The sequence below is a fragment of the Ictidomys tridecemlineatus genome, chromosome 16 (assembly GCF_052094955.1).
Source record: "Ictidomys tridecemlineatus isolate mIctTri1 chromosome 16, mIctTri1.hap1, whole genome shotgun sequence".
NCBI lineage: Eukaryota > Metazoa > Chordata > Mammalia > Rodentia > Sciuridae > Ictidomys > Ictidomys tridecemlineatus.
In genome coordinates this window covers 2361772-2378892 of record NC_135492.1, presented here as the reverse complement: position 1 = coordinate 2378892, position 17121 = coordinate 2361772, and the positions used below count along the sequence as shown (strand labels likewise).

Below are 17121 nucleotides of genomic sequence, written 5' to 3'. Positions count from 1 at the left end.
AAATACTAGTTGATAATTTATTTGTAAATTTATGAAAAACCATACAAAATACATCTGGCTGAGAAGTCACTGTATACCATACTTGAAACTATAAAATAGAATTAAAGATAGCCTAAGAACCATGTGTAAGATTAAATTAGAAAACTGAAACAAGGAAATTGTGTTGGCAGTACTTAGATAACAGGAAATTAGGTGAATTATATCATTGGATTATTAACAGTTTAGTGTTATCATTTTTCTTTTTATAAAAATGAACTGATATAATTCAGACAGTTCTACAGCCTGCACCGTCCTCTTTCTAATACAGTATTGACCAAAGGGAAGGATCACATATGAAATGTTAGATCATTATCATGAGTGATACACTAAGTGAAGATCTGTGGTTTTTATTTAATTTTGTGTATTTTAATCTATAAAGGAGAAGGTCCTTTTTATAACTATCAGGAAATGCAAGCTTCTGGATGATCTAGAGACCAAGAAATTCTTGTACTTACCTCCACCATTGTTTACCTTTAATTTAATGGCAAAGGTAACCATCTGTTCTGCTTCTTTAAACCAAGTACAGACATATGCATCAATCAGTTCTTCTCAGGAATTAGAAATCATGCTAGGTATTTAAACAGGAAAGCTAATTTAAAGCATTGCTGAAGAGTAGCAAGACAAAATGAAGCAAACAAAAATATTGATATGACACCACAATCAAAAATTCTAGAAGAAGACAAAAAGCTCTGTAATTACTATAACAATGGAAAAGTTTAGCATAATCAGATACTACAAATATAGAGAGTGACTCATTTGGAACCACTGTCCAGTCTCTAAAAAGAAGTCAGTGGGCAGCTATGGGGCAATCAAGGAACTCAGAAGAGACCAATAATAATTCTGGAGAATTTAGATGTGTACGCAGAGAATGCAGTTAATATTGCCATGAGAGGTAAAAATGGGAATGTTCTCCTTTTGCTAAAAATGCAGACCTGTTCCTGAGAGTAATGGCAAATGGAAACAAGGGAACACCAAGAAAGGAATGAGTCTTTTCTTTCCATTCCTATGAGACAATCTCAACTACTCCTAGATTGAACAACTTAATAGGAAGCTGTCTGGCAGAAGAAAATTAGAGTCCTAGCAATGACATAGCATTACAAAACTATATAGAAGCGCTTAGAGCACAGAGATCATAGTTTAATACCTGACACTAAATTAAAAGCTTACAGTTAACATTTTCTCCTGTTTATATCGGGAATAACTATATAACAGGAAAGAGTAGAAGATATAGAAACCTAAGTCTTCCTTCAAAGAAATAAGTTACCAATAACCACATCGATAGAAAATTTCCCAAGAGTAATGGTTTAAATAGAGAAAAAGAATAGTTTTGGCTGCAGTTTTCAGAATAAAATCTGATAAAAGAAATTAAACCAAGATGGCAGGCATTCTAAATTCTTACTTGTAGCATTGATTAATTTCCTGGAACACAAAAATACAGAAATAATAGAAATGGAGGAGATGAATGAGGAAATCATTCAGACAGATTGCATACACATTAATAAAAACAACCATGTGGCTAAACTCGTAACAGGAACAAGGAAACATTTAAGTCATTAACATTGAGTTATATATATTGAAGGGGAAAATTAAACATTAAAAACTAAAATAAACAGAACCAAATATGCTACCTGGAAAAAAAGATAAAAAATTATCCATACAGATATGATCCAAAGTATAGTTTCACTCCAAAATTCATCTTATTCAGATAAATATTTAAAAAGAAACCAGCTCAAGTTGCTAACCAAAACAAAGGAACATAACCAGAAAAAATAATATGTAGAAGATGAAACAATAAAAATTGTCACTTTGGTATGAATGAAAAATAAAATTAGAAAGAATAAAATTTATAAGGTAACAGCCAAAACAGAGATACTTATTTGATAAATAAGGAAACAGGTATGGTTAACCTGATTGAACATATCAAAAAGTGCGTGGTACCATTGTTATATAGAACTTTTGCATTTTGGTATAGCTCTTAAATTTTTTTAAAGTAATTTTTTAATTATAGGAGAATATATTTGGAATATATTTGCATATGAGAATATGCACACAGAGCTCCTACAACACAGTAATCAAGAGGCAAGAAATCAAAAATGAAAAACCCAATAGAACAGCAGCAATTTAAGGTGAGTAGAGTGGCGACTGGAACAGTTGGACATTGGAATAGTTTTTAACACATGAAGACACACTCAGCATCCTTAGTTACAATAAATAAATAAATAAATAAATAAATAAATAAATAAATAAATAAATAGCAGTCCCATTTTAGGCTAACTGGAATGTCAAAAATTTAAAAGATTGAAAAAACAAAAATATTGCAAGATTACAGTGATTGCATTTTTCATCATTTTTTTGTGAAAATGTAGAATAATACAACTACTTTGTAAATTTATTTTGCTTTTTTATAATTATACATTTACAATATGGCACAGTAATTATATGACTATATTTTTACCTTATAAAAATGAAAACATATCCACAAAATCATTATGCAACACATTTATGTGTGTGTATATAAATAATAGCCACTAATGGGAACAATTCCAAATTCCCATCACAGAATAAAGAAAAAACAAACTGATATATCCAATAGAAAGGAACAAAGTGGTTCAAGCAACACCGAGAGACTGCAAAACCATCATGTCCAATAAAGAAGCTTGTTTCTTAAGAGCACAGACTGTGCAAATTTATTTATAAGAAGATCAACAACAGGTCAAACAAATTTATGGTATTAGAAATCTGAACATAGGTCACTTCAAGATGACCGGGAAAGGAAAGTGGTACTAGTTACAAAAAACATCTCTGGTGATAGAAACTATCTTTCTCTTGATTACGGCATGATTTGCCCTGAGCATGTATTTGCCAAAACTCACTGAATCCTATTGTGAAGATCTACGCAAACCACCATATGGTGCCATCCTAAACTTTGCCTAGTTCAGTTCAACATTTTTAATTACTCTGTGACTTCAGTCTTGTAGTCTTTCAAATACATTTTTTACAATGAAGCCAAAGTGAGTTTTTTTAAAGAGTTAACCATTATCTGTTAAAAACAGTAAGAAATTATTTTTCTGCAATGTAATGTTTTTAATCCTAAATCTTCTAATTAAGTTTTTCTTATGACCTGCCAATTACCTTAAATTCTATCCTTCCCTGGCAGTACACCACACCTTCTGTTTGTGTTTTGTTTTAATTAGAAAGCTGTTTGAAGTAAGTGAATTCTCTGTGATTCTTTTACCTGCGTCTTTGCCCTTACAGTTTGAGGGCCTGGAATTCCTTCCTCATCTTAGTGTTTTTGTTCACCATTTTTTGTTTTGTTCCTGACCCCTGATCTGACTTTAGGCTTTAGCTCAGTTATTGACTTCTCGACAAAGTTTGTGTGGTTTTTTTGTTTTTGTTTTTGTTTTTTGTTTTTTTTTTCCCACCTCTGATTGAGAGGACTGTCTACCCTCCTAAGTTTTTCTTCCTTGCACAATACCCTGCAAATTACAGATGGGAAGAATTCAACTCATTTTTAAAATACCTATTACATGTAGTATTTTTTGTTGTTGTCATCAAAAAATGATTAAATCCATTTCCTTCAGGTGTGTAAGTGTTTCCTGCCTAATACCTACTTCAAGTTATGCCAGATGAAAATCAATGAACTTCCCATTACTACTTTCATAACTATACCATGCACAGTCAGCACTCTTTTTTAGATTCCTGACCTAATTCATCTACTTATCAGAACAAAACAAAACAACCTCAATGGTATGTTATAATATTTTTATAAAATATGAGTATGTAAATTCTAAACTTGAATAGGAGTACATTTTCTCTCTATGTCAGGATATTCTCTGGGTGAGTTCATCCTCTGGATTTAAATACCAACCCACAATGGCTACCTACCCCAGAAAGTTGGATCTCAAGCCCTAACACTTCATTCAAGCTCCAGACTCTTATTAAACACTTTAACTAGCAAATTTTCTAAATTCATTATTCAAAAACACAATTTTATTTGTGTGTACTCCAGTGATACCTACTTTTATATAGGTTTCTACATCTTATTAAAATATACCACCATTTATCCAATTGACATCAGGAAACTATAGGAGTTATGATTGATCCCTGTCTCCACCTTTGTGTCAGATCTAATTGATTCAGGACCCTTTAGCAAAATCAGAATCTAATAAATTATTACTAATACATCACTTTTTCCTTCATTCCAGCTAATATCTTTTTTTCAGCAGAGACTGCAAGAGCCTCTTCCCTGGTTCTTGAACTTACACTTTCCTAGCACAATCCAAACTCATACACACTCTACTCACCATACAATAGGCAGAGTCATATTTAAAAAAAAAAGAAAAAAAATCAAGAATGGATTTGTCTCTGCTCAAACAATAAGTGGATCAACAAATCCTTCCATCATTTGTTTTTTCCTTACTTCTCTGTGTTCAACTTTTCCATCTCCTTAGAGAACTGTTCTCTGTGTGTCATATCTGAAATAGCTACTTTCCAAAACATAATTTTCTTAGCATTTTTCCAAATATAAAATTGTATTTTCACTACCTGCTTTCTAGTATATTATACATTCTCCATTTAGATTTTATTTTATTTTGAAGGCCAAGACCTTGGCTATCTGGTCTTCTACTGGATATCTGGTGCCAGAGGTGGGCCCAGCATAAGAGATGCTCATCAGTGGGCCTTCACAGACGCTGACCCTACCTTACAGTAACTTATATCTCTTCTAAACACTTTTGATTAGATCACATTGTTTTTCTAAGATATCTAGAAAATCACTATTACAAATAACACCAATTGCTAATGTTAATAGGAAAATTAATTAAAAGATAAATCCTGTGGGAAACTCAATTATTTTAACTACTTCAATAATACCTTATTTTAAACAATATATTAACTCTAATATGAATAATACACTGTCATATGCTAGGAAAATTGACAAAATTAACAAACAAACAAACAAAATCCCCTTAGGAGGAAACACTAAGGTTAAATAGGTGTTGAAACAATGATTTGAGGATACCATTCCCCCAAAGTTACAACTATTGTTCTTTCTCAAACTTCTGAGCCTCAATATCTAGGTTAGTAAGATGAAAGAGATGATTCACCTATCTCTTTAAATTTCCAAAACCCTCAAAAGGATTAAAATTTGTAACACACAAATATAACAATAATTATAGAATCTGATTGAATTATGATTAAAAGTTGAATGATTTTTATATTAACAAGCAACAAACCCCAAAACATAACTATCTATCTAAACAATGTGAAAAGATAAAGAAGCCTAAATTCACCTATTTATTCCTTTTTTCACGAGGCACTCTCTAGGAATATATAACACACAGTATCTGCATGAAATATGTACAATTATTTTCTAAAATAGTCATCATTTATCAATCTTTAGTAAATTATATAGCACAAAGAAAGAAAACATCCATATGAAATGATTTGCACTAGAGTTTAAAAAGTGAAACCAATTTGAAGTGGGTCATTAGTACATCCTCTATCCAGGAAGCTTTATATCTTGTATGAAAGAAGGAAAAAAGTCTACATTAATATGGAAATTTAAACTTTAGAAAGTAAATAACAAACAAAATATTTGTTATTTTATAGGGAATTGTTCCTTAACTTTAGCTTTCTTCTTTGTTCAGGAACTTTGAAGAGCTGATTTTTTTCCTCTCACATAAGTATCTAAGTAGTTTCCTTCCACTTAACCTTCAAACAACTGTAAGATCAGAAGTTCTCCAAATTCAGAAAAATAAGAATAGGAAATAAATAAGCAGGAAGTTTGAGAAAATTTGTTTAACCAAAATACAAAAAAGTAGACATTAAAGAAAGAATATATGCCAGCTATAACAGAAGGCTTTGATCTTCATCACTATGTCCATAATTTTTGTGATTGTTGTGTGAATTTTCCACCTCTAGAAATTGTTGACTAAATATGTTACCCAAACATGAGCACTTTCATTCATATCAGGACAGATAATTCTGGGGACTTGATGATGATTCACTTGCAAAAAAAAAATGGATAAAGAAGTACAGATAAATCTTTAGAATCCAGTTTTTAAAAATACAGAAAATTGTACATTCTGCTCATAAAATAATGGAATACTCTTTAGGGTAGCTCTGAAAAAAAGATGGCCACCTCAGAAGCAAGAGCTTCTTTCTTACTCCCCTGGGACTCTACTAATGCATGACTTTTAAGATATTAACTATCCTGTTCATAGAGTCTTAGCACTACATACAATGCTAATAACAAAACGCTTTTGTGAAATCCTGGCATCTTTAACTTTATGGATTCTAACACAAATAGCAGTATGGAAAAATGTGTGGTGTTGGTGGTGAAGAAAAAAGGATTATCAAAGCAAAAAAATCACACAGAATAAATTTGCAAAGATGTAACAAAGACTTTATTCAAGATTATCACAATAGCAGAAAGAGAATAGAACTAAATTTTAGCCCAAATCCATTAAAGAGAAAGAGCTAGAGAATACTTTCATGTCTGGGTGGGCAGATCATTAGGTAGTTTGTGTTTGCTAATTGGTCTCACCCAAAAGGGAAAAAAAATCTCTCTTCTGAACAGAAGATAGTTTCATAAATTGGAGCAAGACTCCTATTTTTAGGGGCCCTATCGTCCTTGATTCCATTTCAAAGGGATGCCTCTGAGGTCCTTAAAAAAGACACTTCAAGGTTAGAAACCTGGCAAGAGCTTTTAAAAAGATTTACCTCTCAAATAAATAAAGACATAATTTTAATCGCAAGTTTTCTAAAGTAGACATTCTAAGAAAAGAGATCTTAAAGGCCTAGAGTCAGGAAGACATCTATCTGAAGTTCCTCAAGTTGAGGAGAACATTAAGTCCACCAAGGTTGTGGGTACAATCTGTCCTGTCTATCTACATGTGTTCATTTTCATGATCCAATTTTTTTACATTTCTTCAAAGCAAAAAAAAAATATATATCATTACTCTATTTGGATTCACAAAACTTACTTATTATTGTAATGTTTTATAACATAACACATTTTCAAGAATTGTATTTTTTTTCTTTTGGACATTAGCATATATGCATGGTAATGTCCAAAAAGAAAACAATTCTCAATTGTAGAAGAGGCTTATCCATTTTCACACTAAACATGGGAATTCTGAGATCTACTGTCTTGTTGTTTTTGAATCTCCTGTGGCTGTGTCACTCTACATCTGTATCACTCTCCTACCTATTTCCCATTCTCTCTCTCAGATTTGAGTCATCATAAGAAAGATGTGTCTTACTTTATAAATCACTGACTAACTATGTGTACTACTGTGGAGTAAGGATATCAGTGAAACCACATGTGGATGCTGGATTCTTCTATGTTCAGCCTAACAATGACAGACTTAGGTCCAAGTAAGGATCTGCCCTCAAAGCCTGCTGCAGTCTGCACTGCATACTGACTGTGTATGTAAGGACCTACTTTGAAGGGAGTTATGCTTTTGAAAGTATTAGTTAATTTGGTCAAATGCATTTCTAAACAGAAGGATGTTCAATACCACTGTGAAGGAAGAACTTCCTTGAAATAAAGAAGAAACCAAATTCAGGAGGTTAGAAGTAGAAGGCACAAGCCCAAAAACAATCATAAAATTTCTAAGGGAAAGTGAGGAGAAAAACTTGAGACAATAAAGAGATCATGCAATATATATGCATATATAAGTATGTACACATATGTATACATACACATACATGCATATATGTATAAAATTTCTAAACTCCTAATGTTAACTGATATTCCAAATGTTGTTCAAGTTTGGCTCTTTCTTATTTATCATAAATAAAACAACATCCAGCATCACTAAAGTTTGTTGATTGTTGGCATTATTAACATAACCACAGTAACAACGAAGAAACAAAAGGATTTATGTCATATGAATTTTTGCAAATGTGTATTGTAGCAGAAATCATTCATATCTGTCTCTAGTGCATGCATTATGTGCCAATACTCTAGTAGTTCTAATGGGTCTGTGCATAGTAAGAACCTGAGCAAAATTTCCAATTATGCATGGCTGAGTGTCATTTCTGCCCTGAAGTCCAGTGTGTTGTTGAAAAGCTCCTCAAGCAATTCTAATGCACCCCTGTGGCTAAGAGCTACTGTTTTAACTTGATATTTTACAAAAATACTAAAGTATAAACTTGTCAAACAGGTGCTCTTCAGTGATCATTTTGACAGGAAACCACATGAAAGTCTTTTTCCTCCCTATGAATTTCCTTAATATTTATACATTGTGAATCAAAACAAGATATATTAATCCACAATACCATCAAGTTATTGTAAGAACATATCAACACTCAAAACTCTCCTCCACTATAATTTTAAATCATAATCCCATTGAAACTGTCACTTTTAAAGAAAAAAGCTAGAAATTGCTAATCAAAATCTAAATGAATAAGATGATTATAGATAAATCACAGCTTTTCATAAGCATTTTCGAATGCCAATCTGGATTGGATCATCTACAAAACAGATTTAAAAAGAGTTCCATGAAACACATGTACTTATTTTAACAGGAAGCATTTTAAATTGATGCAGTTTCCTTAAAATTCAGAGATAACTATAAATTCATTAATTCAAATGTTTATATTAAATTAATAGAGGTTATTGTCCTTCAGTTGAAACAAATTCAAGGATAACAAATAATTAATGTAATATAAATAATTCATGTATTCACTTGACACATATTTATTAAGCACCTACCCAAACAGATAACTTAGCAAAATTGTGGTGATCCTAATGCCTATTAAAATATTGTATCATCTCTGCCTTTAATATTTTATCTTTTAGCAAAGGAAATATTCTAGTTACGTTTTCAAATGTTAATGTCACTACATTTTCTGAGATAGATGATTGGCAAATACAAAGACAAAAAATTATTTAACCTAAGAGTGTTTTTTGCACACACTTGGTAAAAAAGTAGTAATGAGGAACTCTACATAAAGAATAAAAATAAAATTTTCATCTAATATTACACAGGTAGAAAAAAAATGTAATTCTAAAACTTACAATATATATTAGTTTATACTGTTACATTAATTATAATTTAAATTTGTGTATTTAGGACATTAAATGCCTTTCATTTCAACCCTCCCTGCTTATTTTCTCTGAGTTAAATTTGCATAACTAGCTCAAAGAACTGTTCATCAGAAACTCATATTTTATGTAAAAACTTCAATTTTATAATTTTTTGTTCAAAATGAAAATGTCTACAAAAATCCAACTGTTTAAAAATGAAGATGATGGATTTTCAAAAAAAAATGCCCTATTATATTGATGATACTGCAATTTGAATGACATCTCAAATTACAAATTTCAATCTAAATAAAATTATCAGGTCATGGAATCCTCAAAATCAATTACACTATCAGAAGTACCCTTGAAATCTGTAGAAAAAAAGGTACATTTTCTAAAAGGGAAAGTTTGGACAATAAAAGTAAAATTCAATGGACGAAAATATCAAGAAAGAGGAAAGTTTACCTATCTCATCACTATTAGCTAGACTACTCTCAAGAAAAGAGAAAATGGTGAGAATGCCACTACAGTCTGAAAAATTATCACAGCCAGGAAATTAATATCTGTAAATTTCAAGGTTGGCATTCCCTTAATGTAAATTTTAGTAGTGACAATTATAAATACACTCATATACATGAATGTTAAGTGCCTTTAGCAATCAAAGTTTACTCAAAGTCTACCAAGGTTAGAAATCTTTCATTATCAGTGAAAAGATACCTGAAAGAGACATCAAGGGCTCCAATCCAACTGAGATGAAAGAGATAAATTAAACTGCAATAGAGAAATCAGGATTTCAAGAGAAGTGCAGAAAACTTAGCAGATTCTCTTAGTTCAGTAGCATTTATTTAGGGCCCTAAAAACAGAGATTTGTATTCTATAACCAGTTTTCTTTCTTTTTTAATATTTATTTTTTTTTAGTTGTAGTTGGACACAATACCCTTAAAAAAAAAATTATGTGTGGTGCTGAGGATCAAACCCAGGGCCTCACATGTGCTAGGTGAGTGCTTTACTGCTGAGCCACAACCCCAGCCTTGTATAATCAGTTTTCTAAAATAACTTTAAGACTCTTCCCTTTACTCTCTTCTGTGATTTCTTTTTTTTTATCTCTAATTAATTTTTCACAGGATCTCTAGATTACTCTCTTTGAGATTATTTCATTCTACTAATGTTCAAGAAATATAGACCTTTCTTTAGAATTGTTTTCATGACTTTGATACATTCAGTATTTGCCTATCTTCATAATACAGCTCAATTTACATTGTTCCAGAAATCTCTCCTTCATCTGCTGAAATCCTTCCTATGCGTTCTTTGAGCTTAAGCTTAAATCGTGATTTAAACTTTATATGTTTATTATTTACCTTGCCTAACACTATCTTACAGAGGTATGGTTTGCTGAAGAATTAAAAATGTAAGTGTCTGATGTTTCTCATTAACGATATGCAATGAGTCTTAGGATATCTATAAGATAGTAAGTCACCTGGAAGCACGAACCACATCTTAAATTTATATGCTGTAGAATGGATGATGAAGGGAAAGATGAAGGTATTTTTTCTCACTTTATAAAAAAAGTGATTCAAGAATTCCCATTAAAATATATACTATACAATGAAGGATTACAAATTAAAAACAAAGGAAAGTGTTAAGAATGAAAACGAGGTACTATTTTCCTATATGGACAAACCCAATTGCTTAGAACAAGTGCAATTTATATTTTAACAGTTCTAGATGCAAAAATGTGAAATCTAGGTGTCAGCAGGCCCATGGTCCCTTTGAGAAAAACACTTCCTTGCCTCTGTGCCTCATTTCTGATGGCAGTGGTGAGCCCTCTGCATCCCTTGGCTTATAGCTGCATCACTCTAATCACTGTCTCCATAGCTTTCTAAACATTTATTCCTCTTTTTCTAAGAGCACTACTCCTGTGTTCTCATATTAACTTAATTGATTTTATCTGTATTGCCTTAGCTTCCAAACAAATCATATTCTAAGGCAACAGGGATTAAGATTTTGACATTATTTTTTGAGGTGACACAATTTGATCAATGACAGGCAATAAAAACAGAGATACAAAAATGAGTCTGAATTTAAGGCATGGACTACAATATGATAAATCCATCCCACTTGTAAGAGTTGAGATATACATATCTTTACCTTTTTGTATAATGAGAAAATATGAACAACCATTTTTTCAGCAATACAATAATTGTATCATTTTGGGCCTGTTCTTATGAGAAAGATTTATATATTTATATATTCTTGGTTATTCATTTTGATAGTAATTTTGCATTTTATGTCATATATTGATGATGGCACTTTTTAGAGACCTTGGATGATGTTGCTTTCTAATTCTCAGGGGCCTACTCCTACCACGTAGATCTTTATTCTAGGATCTAGTCATTTCTGAACCATGACCTTTCTGATTTCTCAACCAAAAGCCTGATCTTAACCAAGGTACCTTATGTTAGACTGACCTTGAACTATTATATCTCTACTCAACTCTCCCGTTGTTCTCTTCTGCTGTTCTCTGCTTGGTATCCTTGAGCTCTGCTTATTGAGAGGTGATCAGAAAGAGTTTTATATACTTTCTTGTGGCACCTTCCTTTAGTGCTTTCCTTCTTATCATCTTGTGCCTAAAACCCAAGCCAGTAGGGCAGCAAAGAGGTATGATGTTGTTAACTTTCACACTTTTCATTTGAGTTCTGTATACCTTCCCTGTGATTTTGATATTGCTATCACAGATAAATTCAGGGTGCACCCTGATGGCATACTTCATTTGCTTCCCTTCTTGCAAGGGCACTCAGCCTGTATTGTTGATTCCCCAGTGTCTCCCTGAGGTGTCTACATAGGGTTTTCGTTGTGGTTGTTTTGTTTTGTTTTAATTTTGTTAGTAATTTTTCAGTTGTTACCTGATAGAGTAAGTACTGTAGCACTGATTGGATCATGGTCAGAGGTAGGACCTGCTTTCCTTTTAATGCTTCTAATTTAGGGGACAGATGCCTCCCTCAGAGAGGAGTTGAATATTGTCAGAGCATAATGGAGACAAACCTGTGGGTGGGAGGAAGTGAAGCTTTGTAACTAGCAGGGAGAATATAGCATAGGTATTTTATTGCTTATCAAAGATCACCATATTTTCCAATCCTTCATTGTGAGATTTGGGCCAATTCTGACAAAGCCATATGAGCAGAAATAACATGAGAAAAGTCTTTGCAAAAATCTCATAAACAATCTTCCTCTGATGAGAAGCTCCTGATCCGACAAGATGATTCTTGAGTCATTAGTTACAGGAAATCAACCCATCAGCATTGGACCTTAAGAAAGAAATATAATCCTTAATTGTGTTATGTCACTGGGATTTCAGGATCTATTTTGTAAACACAGCATATAAGTAAGTGTACCCTGATTAATACAAAAACTCTGGACAAAACCTCTATATATTTGTTGCAACTTCTTACTTAAGAGAAAGGAATGAAACATTTTTATATATAAAAGAAAAAAATTGATAAAAAATTTACTGCCTAGCAAGGCAGTTTCACTTTTAAATCTCCTGCATCTCCCAAGAAAGCAGACATAGAAACTAATATGTTAAAGAAACAAACAAATAAGTAAACAAATAGCAAAACATACTGAAAGTGTTCTAAACAATAGCAGCTGAAGAGGAACCCTTTCAAATCCCAAAATTCCACTGAGCTGTGCCAAACGACCAACAGAATCAACACCTGCATATAAAATTAACTACATGAGAGAAAATAAAGAAAAGACAAAATAATTTCTTATAGCTGTCATGCTGATGAACCCAGAAATTGCTAAAAGTTATTCATTCAGAAAGAAAGACACACTGAAGTAGAATCAGGTGTAACAATCTGAGAAAAATTGCTGAACAGCAGCAGAGGGGGCTGTGCTGTCTGCTTTTCATGGGTGAGTTCAAGAGGACCTCAGGGATGTTATGCTGAGGCTGTGTATTTGAAAGGTGAAAGCCCATGCTAAATAGAAACCTAGGGAATAGAATGCAAATTAAACAACACAAAAATGACAGAGTTCTGGGGAGAGACAGACCAAGATAGAAAATACTAGTAACAACAAGGAAAAAAACAAAGTAGGTTCTCAGGTAGTATGTATCTCAACTATTTGGTGCTTTGGTACAGAATGCTCTGAAGCTACAAAGTTAGAAAACTTTCTTAAAAAATCCTCATTCACAAAAAGGTAATTTTGAAAATATAAGAAAACTCATAATTTATAGCATAATAGGATGTGTTTGAATTTCATGCAGACTCATTCTATGTAAAAAGAAAACTACAAACAGCTGGGCAGCTCTGGAGGCTGAGGCAAGAGGACCCTAAGTTCAAAGCCAGCCTCAGCAACTTAGCCTGGTCCTGAACAACTTAACAAGATTCTCTCTCAAAATAATAATAATAATAATAATAATAATAATAATAATAATAATAATAATAATAAAATTAATTTAAAAGAAAAAAAAAAGATGGGTTGGGAATGTTGCTCAGTGGCTAACTGTTCCTGAGTTCAATTTCTGGTACCAAAAAAAAAAAAATTAAGAATAGGATAAACTTCTTGAAGACAGCAAAGAGATATTAACATGTCATGATTGCCTGACCAAAAATTTAAATCCCTAGTTTAATATTCCAAAATAAACTAAATAAAATAATGCACTAAACAAAGAATAAATCTGAACTATAAAAAAATAAAAGTCAATGAAAGAGAGTTTGAAAATAGAGGTTTCATTTCAGAGGCCAGAAATGATTTATAAATCTATTTCAAATAATTTCAGAAATGAAGACAAAACTAAGCAATGGAAAAAAATATATATCATATTTTATAACAAAAGGAATAGAAAATGCAAAATTCAAATTTAAATAGAGAAAAAATATAGAAGGACATAAAATGAGAGGCAAAATTGTAGAAAAAAAGATAAAATAGTTCCAGTATATTTATGAAAGACAAAAATGAAAGCAAAAGAAAAGCAAAGAATAAAGTATTTATAGAGAATTTCTTTCTGAAATAAAATAAGAATTATAGATTCATATAAAAAAGGAACTTCATGAGTCTGAGGAAACTTTCACATGCAGTTCAAATCAAGACATGTTATGGCAAAATGATTTGACTACAGTTCCAAATGCTTTCACAAGTCAATAATCTAAAGACAATTCTAACACAACTTCAAAAATTCCATAGAATTTTTTAAAAAATCCTTTAAAATTCTAGTTATGAGGTAAGTACAATATTAATTATAAAATTTGATAAAATTCCACTAAAAGGAAACTAAAGACCAATCTTGGATAAAAATATCAATAAGATTTTTCAGTTTATAAATTCTTATACTTGCTATGAAAATACCATTATTGTGTGTTTTTTTTTTCTTGGAGCTAAAAAAAAAAGTGCATTTTAATGTTTATGTGGAAGGACACAAACAAAAATAAGGAAACACTGAAAAATCATGAAAGAGGGCTGGGTTAGCTGGCCCAATAAGTGTATTTTTTTATATTTATGCATAAATAAAACAGAATGGAAATGCTGGAAGTGAATGTATTTGCAAACAGAACTTTAGTATATTAAACATGTAACATCAGATACCAGTAAAAAATATACTTTTAATAATAATTGGTGTTGGGATAAAGGTATAATTATGATAATAAACAAAATTATTTTCATATTGTACACACAAATGTTACAAGAAAATGTGAGTAATTTATCGAAAATTACAAAAATAGGGCAAAATTTTTTTCTTTTATTTTTCAGTGCAGATGATTGAACCCAAGGGGTGCTTTACCATTGAACTAAAGCCCTTTTTATTCAAGAAAGGGTCTTGCTAAATTTTTCAGGTTGGGCTTGAACTTGTAACACTTCAACCTCAGACTCCAGAGTACCTGAGATTACAAACATGCAGATTTTAACTGTAACTCAAAGAATAGAAGCAATAAAAGATAAAATTAATGATTTTAATCACATATAATTTGTGAAAAATTCATGACAAATAAACATTAAAAACAAATTGACAAATTTCAAAATTTGTATTTTGAAATATTTCTTTTAATAAAAAATATTAAAGGTCATCACATCTACTCATTAAATAAGAGTATACAATTCAGAAATTTTGCAGTATAGACAAGCAAGACAGTCATGTATACCCTAAGAGTAAAGAGAAAGGTAAGGTGTTGCTATGCCAGCACATAACAAAATTTGAAATAAAACAGATATTAGTATGGCTCCTGCCTAAGGACAACATGAAAATTTGCGAAGGATTCTCTATCATTCTGAATTCTTGAAATAATAAATTTCCTACAATGTCTACTTTAATAAATTATATGTATATATATATATATATATATATATATATATAGAGAGAGAGAGAGAGAGAGAGAGAGAGAGAGACGAGAGAGAGACAGAGAGAGAGAGAGACGAGAGAGAGAGAGAGAGAGAGAGAGAGAGAGAGAGAAAGTAAAAAGGAATACAAGGACATCTTAAATTATTTTCAGTGATCATATTTTTAGTAATAATAATGAAAACAATTATGATATTCTTTTGATGTAAAAAACAAAAGCATACAGCTCTTCCTATTAAGTACACTTACAAAAAGTAAGATATAACCTAAATCAGCCTTCTAACATGGAACAACTTTTTCACAGAAATAAAAGTATCTACATGCCACTTTAAGTTACACAAAAGATGAAGTGAGAAAAATTCCTGAATATGCAAAACTTTTTATGATTAATGCACTGAGTTTTTTTACTAATAAAAATGTTAAGTGGAGGAAACAACATAGTAAGCTTATAAATTGAAAATAATTAAAGCTATACCAATAAAATGTGATGAGCATAATTAGTTTCCTGAATCAAACAAATTTCAAACAAATTATTAACCTTAAGTTAATAATTTGAGGAGATATTGAAGAAAATTTGAGAAAGAGCACATTTTATAACAAAATTATAATTACTTGAAGGTATAAAATATTGAAATCATGATTTTTAAAAGTATCTTTTTTATAAATATCAGAGGAGTCTATGGATGTTATATTCAGAATTTGAGAGAAAATTTATCTATAACGGGGCATTGGAAAGAACATTGATTTAGACTTAGAAAAAAATATAGTAATGTGTCGAAACTGGATTTTAGATTCGTGTTTATTTTGCTATTTTAACATTTTATATATTTATACTTTTTCATTATATTTTTAGAGTGGTATTAATATTAATATCAAAAACTAAATAGTATTACATGAACAGATTTTATTTGTCTAATAAATGATTATTTCAATTTATTTACAAACCTGGGAATAAGAAGAAACAATGAAAGAAAACCTAAATTTTTTCCATGTTTTTATTGGTGCATTACAGTTGCATATAATGATGGGATTTATTGTTACCTATCTGTACATGTACACAATATGATAACATACATTGTTCAATGTCACTCCTCAGCACTTTCCTCCCTCCCCTATTTCTCTTTCCTCTGCTAATCTCACTTTGATTTCCATGAGATCTATCCCTACATTTCTTTTTCTTTTTCTTCTCTAACTTCCACATAGAAGAGAAAACAGGACTCTTGACCTTCTGAGTTTGACTTCTTTAACTTAACATGATGGTTTCTAATTTCATTGATAAAATATACTATATTTTAAATATTTTTCAAACTGGAGAACCTAAATTTGTGCATGCTTCATTTACCTTCTTTCAAAATCTTGTTTTATGGTGTTTCAACACATTGTCCAAAGCACTCACAATTTCTTATTTTAAAATCAACATGATTGAACGTCTAGAAATTTGTTAACAAACTAAAATGTTTGTGATAAAGTAGACATTTTTTGGCTTTTGTCCTTGCCTAATAAACTAATCTTAAGGATGAAGCATTAACTGCCAGGTACTCTTTTAAGGTACATTTTCCATTTACTTTCCGCAAGGAAGAAATGTGACCTTCATCTATGTTCTAAATAACATAACTGTGCCCTGGTGATGTGTGCATCAGGTCTTGTGGGGGAAAACACATGCCTCTCTGCATGTTCATCAACCTGCTCAGCCTGTTAGCAGGAAATCTAAAAGCAA

At 31.3% G+C, this 17121-nt stretch overlaps 1 pseudogene; it reads left to right on the top strand.

Annotated features, from left to right (window-relative positions):
* The first annotated feature begins 15235 nt into the window (after positions 1–15235).
* On the top strand, positions 15236–15336 carry LOC144371555 (U6 spliceosomal RNA; annotated as a pseudogene).
* The last annotated feature ends 1785 nt before the right edge of the window (positions 15337–17121 follow it).